Here is a 7490-nt window from a genome sequence, read left to right as displayed (position 1 = left end):
AAAGGCATAAGAAAACTTTCATAAATACAACCTAGTGTGTTTTCTCTCTATGGCTTTCTAAATCTTCTCCTTTCTCCTTTCTGAAAATAGTTGCTGTGCTAAGTAGTTTTCTCCATTAATGCAAAGATCCTAGTCTCCGATCTGTACCCCCTGTATGCTATTTTGGTTCAGTATTCTAAAGACCTTGAAAGGCCTATTGAAGCCGTGGAAGGCGTGTTGAGGCTATTCGGTTGCGAACTGCTGAACAGAATACCATGCTGGGTGGACAGCTCTCGGCTACCTGGTATCAGAGCCTAATGCCTGAAACCCTCTTTGCTACAGTAACTATTGGAAGAAGGAGATCTACAGTACTCATGGAAACAGTAACCAATAATCCTATTGTTCAAACCTCCTCCCTTCAACTCCCACCTACTTGTAAATAGTACCTTACTGATAAAATAGATAACCTTGTAGAAATCTCCCATATCCCTGAGTTCGCTCAGATCCAAAATTCCCTTGTACCTATCCTTAACCCTTATGCTGTGTTTAAACGTAGTCCATCTCTATCTCGTCACCTCCGTCAAATTATTAGTCGTCCCTCTGTTAATATTAAAGAGTATGTTCAATCCTCCTCCCTTTCTCAGTGTGTTTTGTCATCTACCCCTGCAGAACAGTATGTTACTTTAGAGATTCCTGAATAGTTCATCTCTCAATGGAAAAAGCAAAAATATACTCACCTCCACTTTGGAGCCATCCGTCTTGTTCTGTCCTATCATGGCCGACAAGGCTTACCTGTCACTGCTCGCCTGTCTCTTCTAGACACCCGTTATCTTCAGTATGAGCATGCTGTTATTGGCACTATTGCTACTACCCTCAACGCTGGTAGCGTAGTCCTCACTTTCTTCCCCAATTTCAACATGTCTCTTGAAGATCCACACCTCAGTACAGCCTTGAAAGTTCAAGTACAGATCACTGGTGCTGACCAAGTTCCAGAAACCATCTCAGCTACTTTACACCACCAGATTGTCTACCACCTTCAAGATCATGCTATTAACCTACAGACACCTGGCATCTCCCACAGTGATGCTTTATACATCTTCGCTGATGGTGGTCCTACTCCCACTATTGTCCAAACTCCTAGGCAACTGCCTAGAGAAGAGCTTGAGAAGCTTATTCCCTCTGCTTGGATTACCAACTATGAAAAGCTTCATCAACTCCCTCAACCTGTTCAACAACAGGATCCTATCTTTGTCCGCCAACTGGATAAATCCGTTCGGATTTCATTTCTCCCATCCAGTTCAGAATCGAGACACTCTGTCTCTCTAATTCAACCAGTCAAGAGCAAACCACTCAAACATGCTCCCATCCATAGTTTTGCCCATACTGGCAAAGAAATTTATGCTGCCAAAAATGATGGTCACTTCCTTTGGGATACTAATCCCCACATGTGTGACCCTGACTGTCCTTGCAAGTATGAAGATGATGGTTGGCTTGATGATGCCGAAGTTACCATCACCAAGATTGAATCTCAACCTCTCCTCCGGAAGACTCAGTCTTGTCGCCCTTCTACTCGAAAGCGTCCTTTTGCTGATGATGATGATGCTCCTCCTCCATGGGTTGGCCTTCCTAAAGCCAAAAATAAACCCATGACTGAAGATCACTATCTCAAATGTTGTTTTGAGATTCTTGCAGAAGAAGGACTCCTTAAATGTCCTCCACCTCCTACTATTTGTTCTTGCTCCTTGGAAGCATATCAGACTCCCTCTGCTCCAGCACCTCCCTTGTCTTGTTGCATGCTGCAACCTGAAGACTTTCCTCCTCTTGAAACAATCCATGATTCCACATCAAGAGTCACAGCCAGTCCTTATGTTCGACAAACTGTTGTTCACTCCACTGGCAACCTCCAGCCTATTTCCCCTTCAGAAGAAGTTCTCAACTGGCAAACTTCAAATGCTGTTGTCCAAAACAACTATCTCAAAAACATTGATGGCAAACTAAATCAAGCCTTGAAAAAGAATGATCATTTGGCTTCTTCTGTCTCTTCCTTCCGACAGGAAGCTCAGCAAATGCATGATGATCTTTTACGACGTATTTCTAAGCTTGATAAAGAACTCAACTTTCTCATTGAAACTAATCCTTCCTCTCCTCTCTTTAATGAGAAAGAAAGAGAAATTCGCCAGCTTCGCCGACAGGTCGAAGAGATTGAGAGAGATAGAATCTTACAGCCTCCTGTGCCTCCACCGTCTTACCCCTTTGACTATGCATTACCTCCACCACTGTTTACTCCTTCTCCAACTCCTATAAAAATGTTCCCTTCCATTGCTGATCTTATTCCAAGAGAACCTCCTAAACCTTGAAGACGACCTTCCTCATCTTCTTTACCCTCTACCTCTTCTTCTCAAACAAGCTTTGTACCTCCTCCAAAATCCAAAGATAAAGGCCCTGCCTTTCAATAGTTTATGGCCACTCCAGCTTCTGGTTCTTCTAGTGATGAAGAAGATTCACTTTCAAATACTTCATCTTCATTATCGTTCCCGCAAGTCTTGATGAATGAACAACCACCAATGGAACCAAAAGTTGAACATCCAGAAGACCCCTTTGATGATACTCCTTCTGATCTAAATCCAGATCAACCAGTTCCTCCTCGTCCTACCACAGGACCCTGGTTCACTTTTGATGATCTTCCTCCCAGCAAATGGCGTAGTCGTATGCTTGAATTTAATGCTTAGCTTGATACCCAAATGACTACTCCTTATACCAGTTTGAAAAAGGTGCTTGCTGAGTTCTCATCTCGCTTTACTGGTTCTCTCCGTGAATGGTTTTTCAACGGTCTTTCAGAGTATCAACAAAAGCAATTCCTGGCAAGTGCAACAATCAGTACTGCTCTTGTTACTATTCACAATCAATTCCTTGGTAATTATCAGCTGATCTTTCAACAGCGTAAACAAGAGTTCTTTGATCGCAAGTGTTGTTCCCTTAAGTTCCGTGACTTGGAACGTCACTATCAACGGATGAATCATCTCTATCATGAGATTGGTGGATTTAAAGATGACAACTTGAAACTCACATTCATTGCTTCTCTTCCTCAACTCATTCAACCTGAAGTACAACGAATGTGTGGAACCGATATTGCTTGACGTGGAACCCAATGAAAATAAATTTGATGAACTCAATGACAAGTTTTGGAAGAGATCCAAGATCAATCTTGTAGGCATTGTCATTGATCCTCTCCAACACTTGAAAAGGCCCATCACCTCGGGCAGCAAGCTTTCCTTTCCTTTGGTTTGGGAATCTTTCTTTCCTCATGTGCACCCAAACCCAATCTCCAGGTTGAAATACCACACGCCTCCTTCCCTTGTTGGCACGGTCAGCATAGCTTTTGTTCTTCATGTCTATATGAGCCCTGGCTTTAGCATGTATCTCCCTAACCAATTCAGCCTTCTTTTCACCATCTAAGTTAGCAATTTCACTCAAAGGCAAAGGAGATAAATCAAGTACAGTCAAAGGATTAAAACCATACACAAGCTTAAATGGACTATAACCACTAGAAGAATGTATAGACCTGATACGGATCCATCATCACTCGTCAGTGGATCGCAAGGAGGCATGGTGAACGACGAAGGAGATCCATTGGTGCTTCCTATTGGACCGATTACAAGGAGCCGTGCCAAGCGATATGGGGCAGCCATATCATTATTTGTTCAAGCCCAAATCACACAAGAACTGCATGATGTCGCATTCAACAAGTGTTGTGAGGAACTTGAAGGCATTCCTAGGCTTCTAATGTTGTTGGTGGCTCTTTAAGTGGAGGAAAGCACGCTGCTACAGTGCCCGTACCAATTAGTTTGACTTTGCTACAGTAAATTTGACTTTGCTACAGTAAACTGCTACAGGTACTCAGACGCGCTACAGTGCTACAGTGCGAGTTTTAGCCCATTTGAACTTAGGCGTGTTTTGTGTGTTTTATGCTTTGTTAAACCTAGATTCCTTATTTAGTATAAATAGCTTGTCTTCCATGTAATAAGACAACTTTGATAAATTGAAAAAAACTTCATTTGTTCAAGCTTTGCTTGTTCCATTTGCTTAGAGTGACAGTGAGAGATTGCTTCCTCTAATTGCATCAAGAATTTAAGGTAAACTTATCAATTCGATTGTGGCGTTTATCTTGTTCTTTGCTTGATTATTGGTGTTACCGTTTCCTTATAAACGTGGGGTGCCATAGAGCGTTTAATCTCGATTATTGGTGTTTCCGTTTCATTATAAACGAGGGGTGCCATAGAGGCGAACTTACATCTCATCCTTTGATTCGATCCGTATCAAAGAAGATCTCTCTTTGATTAATTGATTGAATAATAATGTGAATAATTACATAATAACAAGCTATTTATACTAATCTAAGAGGTCCAGATCCTTAAAGGATTTAGAGTTAGCTAAGGAGTAGGATTTAGCAAATCTAAACCAACTAAGGATATGACTAACAAAATCATAACAACTTAAGGATTTTGATATCTAATCCAAATCTACTAAAGATTGACCAAATCTAAACAAAATAAGGCTAAATAATCAAGGGTGGCCGAAATATAGGAAGCCCAACTCATTAACATTGAAAAAACTAACTAAATTTCAAGAGACAGAGGCGTGCATGGCCTGGGGCGTGCCAATCCACACGGGCGTGCTTCAATGTATGTTGCTCCTCGCGAGAGGCAGAGGCGTGCACAGTCTGGGGCGTGCTACTTGGCACGGGCGTGCCCGTCAATGTAAGACTTCCTTCGCGAGAGGCAGAGGCATGCACGGTCTGGGGCGTGCTAGTTGGCACGGGCGTGCTTCAAATCAAGTGTTGTCTCTTGCGAGGCAGAAGCTTGCACGGCTTGGGGCATGCCCCCTTGCACGGGCGTGCTAACCAAGCACGGTTTAGGCTTGTCATATGTTGGAAATTCAGGTTCCAACTCAACATGTGCTTCCATTAATGTGAGAAATTTAGGTGTTCCTTCAAGTTCTTCATAGCACTTGTTGAAAGCAAGATCATGGAGCTCTTGTGTGACTTGTTCTTGAATGTATCAGGACATTGTTGCTCCATATTTCTTTGCACGGCTCCTTGTAATTGGTCTACTAGGAAGTACTAATGGATTGCCATTGTTGTGGTCCTTGTTCCCTTGAGCTCCATAGGTGGTTGGTGGTAGTGGATCCGTATCATCCCCCCCTTCTTTAAAAAGATTTGTCCTCAAATTTGCATCCATGTCAAAGGGAGACAAATCACTAATATTAAAAGTTGCAGAAATACCATACTCACCTGGTAAGTCTATTTTGTAGGCATTGTCATTGATGCGCAGAGACTTGGAATGGACCATCTCCACGTGCATCTAGCTTATTCTTCCTTTGGTTGGGAAACCTTTCCTTGCGAAAGTGTACCCAAACCCAATCACCTGGCATAAGCACCAACTTCTTCCTGCCTTTGTTGGCTTTATTAGCATATTGCTTGTTTCTCTTTTCTATGTTGGCTCTAGCCTTCTCATGTAAAGACTTCACCAATTCTGCCTTTTTATCACCATCTAAATTAGAAAGTTCATTCAAAGGTAAAGGAACAAGATCTAATACAGTTAGTGGATTAAAGCCATAAACAAGTTCAAATGGGCTAAAACCTGAGGTAGAATGTATGCTATGATTATATGCAAACTCAATGAATGGCAAACAATCTTCCCAAGTTATTAAGTTCTTACCCACAATGGCACGAAGCAATGTTCCTAAAGTTCTATTCACAACCTCAATTTGTCCATCTGTTTGTGGATGACAAGTTGTAGAATAAAGTAATTTAGTTCCAAGCTTACCCCACAAAACTCTCCAAAAGTGTGAAAGGAACTTTGCATCCCTATCTGAAACTATAGTTCGTGGTATCCCATGCAATCTTACCACTTCTTTAAAGAATAATTCAGCAATATTATTGGCATCATCAGTTTTATGACACGGAATGAAATGAGCCATCTTGCTAAATCTATCAACAACAACAAATATGTTATCCTTACCACGCCTAGTCCTAGGTAAACCAAGTACAAAGTCCATAGATATATCAATCCAAGGAGAACTAGGAACAGGTAAAGGCATGTATAATCCATGAGGCATAGACTTAGATTTGGCCTGTTTACAAGCAATACAAGAGTTACAAACTATTTCTACATCTTTAATCATATGAGGCCAATAAAAGTGTTCATTCAACATATCATAAGTCTTATGTACCCCAAAGTGTCCCATCAATCCCCCACTATGAGATTCAAGCACAAGCAATTCATGCATAGAACATTTAGGCACACAAAGTTTGTTGCCCTTAAACAAATATCCATCATGTTTATAGAACTTATCAAATGCTCCATGCTCACATGCTACATATATGTTGCCAAAGTCAAAATCATTCACATATAAGTCCTTAACATACTCAAATCCAAGCAATTTAGAACTAAGAGCAGTAATTAGAGTATATCTTCTTGACAATGCATCAGCAACAACATTATCTTTTCCATGCTTGTATTTAATTACATATGGAAATTGTTCAATCATTTCAACCCACTTACCATGCCTTTTATTAAGCTTACCTTGACCCTTCAAGTGTTTTAGGGCCTCATGGTCTGTATGGATGACAAACTCCTTAGGTAGTAAGTAGTGTTGCCAAACGTTTAAAGTTCTTACCAAGGCATAAAGCTCTTTGTCATAGGTTGAATAGTTGAGTTGTGCTCCATTCAACTTCTCACTAAAGTAGGCAATTGGTTTCTTTTCTTGTATTAGGACAGCCCCAATGATACGGATCCATCATCACTCGTCGCTGGATCTCAAGGGAGCATGGTTAACGACGAAGGAGATCCATTGGTGCTTCCTATTGGACCGATTACAAGGAGCCGTGCCAAGCGATATGGAGCAGCCGTATCACTATTTGTTCAAGCCCAAATAACACGAGAACTTCATGATGTCTCATTTAACACGTGTTGTGAGGAACTTGAAGGCATTCCTAGGCTCCTAATGTTGCTACAGTGCCCGTGCCAATTAGTTTGACTTTGCTACAGTAAATTTTCTACAGTACCTTTGACTTTGCTACAGTTGCTACACACTGGTGCAACTCGCGAGCGCGAATCTACACTGCACGAGCGCGAGAAGGGCAAACGAGAGGCAGAGAGTTAGGCCGCACAACTCGCGAGCGCGAGCCTCACATGCGCGAGCGCGACCAACACTCGCGAGTGCGAATCTACACTGCCCGAGTGCGAGAAGCGCAAACGAGAGGCAGAGAGTTAGGCCGCGCAACTCGCGAGCGCGAGCCTCACATGCGCGAGCGCGACCAACACTCGCGAGCGCGACCAACACTCGCGAGCGCGAACCTACACTACGCGAGCGCGAGAAGCGCAACTCGCGAGGCAGAGAGCTAGTTAGCATAAGTCGCGAGCGCGAACCTACAATGCGCGAGCGCGACTCATACCTGTTTTATGTTTTATGCTTTATTTGTTATCTTGTAACCTAATATGTTTAGGTTT

The 7490-nt window shown here is 42.3% G+C and overlaps 1 pseudogene; it reads left to right on the top strand.

The window, feature by feature from the left end:
- The first annotated feature begins 353 nt into the window (after positions 1-353).
- On the top strand, positions 354-2336 carry LOC149496817 (uncharacterized; annotated as a pseudogene).
- Positions 2337-7490: the final 5154 nt, after the last annotated feature.

The sequence above is a fragment of the Jatropha curcas genome, chromosome 4, assembly GCF_041381405.1.
Source record: "Jatropha curcas cultivar XTBG-Jc1 chromosome 4, XTBG_Jcur_1.0, whole genome shotgun sequence".
NCBI lineage: Eukaryota > Viridiplantae > Streptophyta > Magnoliopsida > Malpighiales > Euphorbiaceae > Jatropha > Jatropha curcas.
The sequence above is the reverse complement of the archived record's forward strand: the minus strand, read 5'-3'. Positions and strand labels throughout refer to the sequence as shown.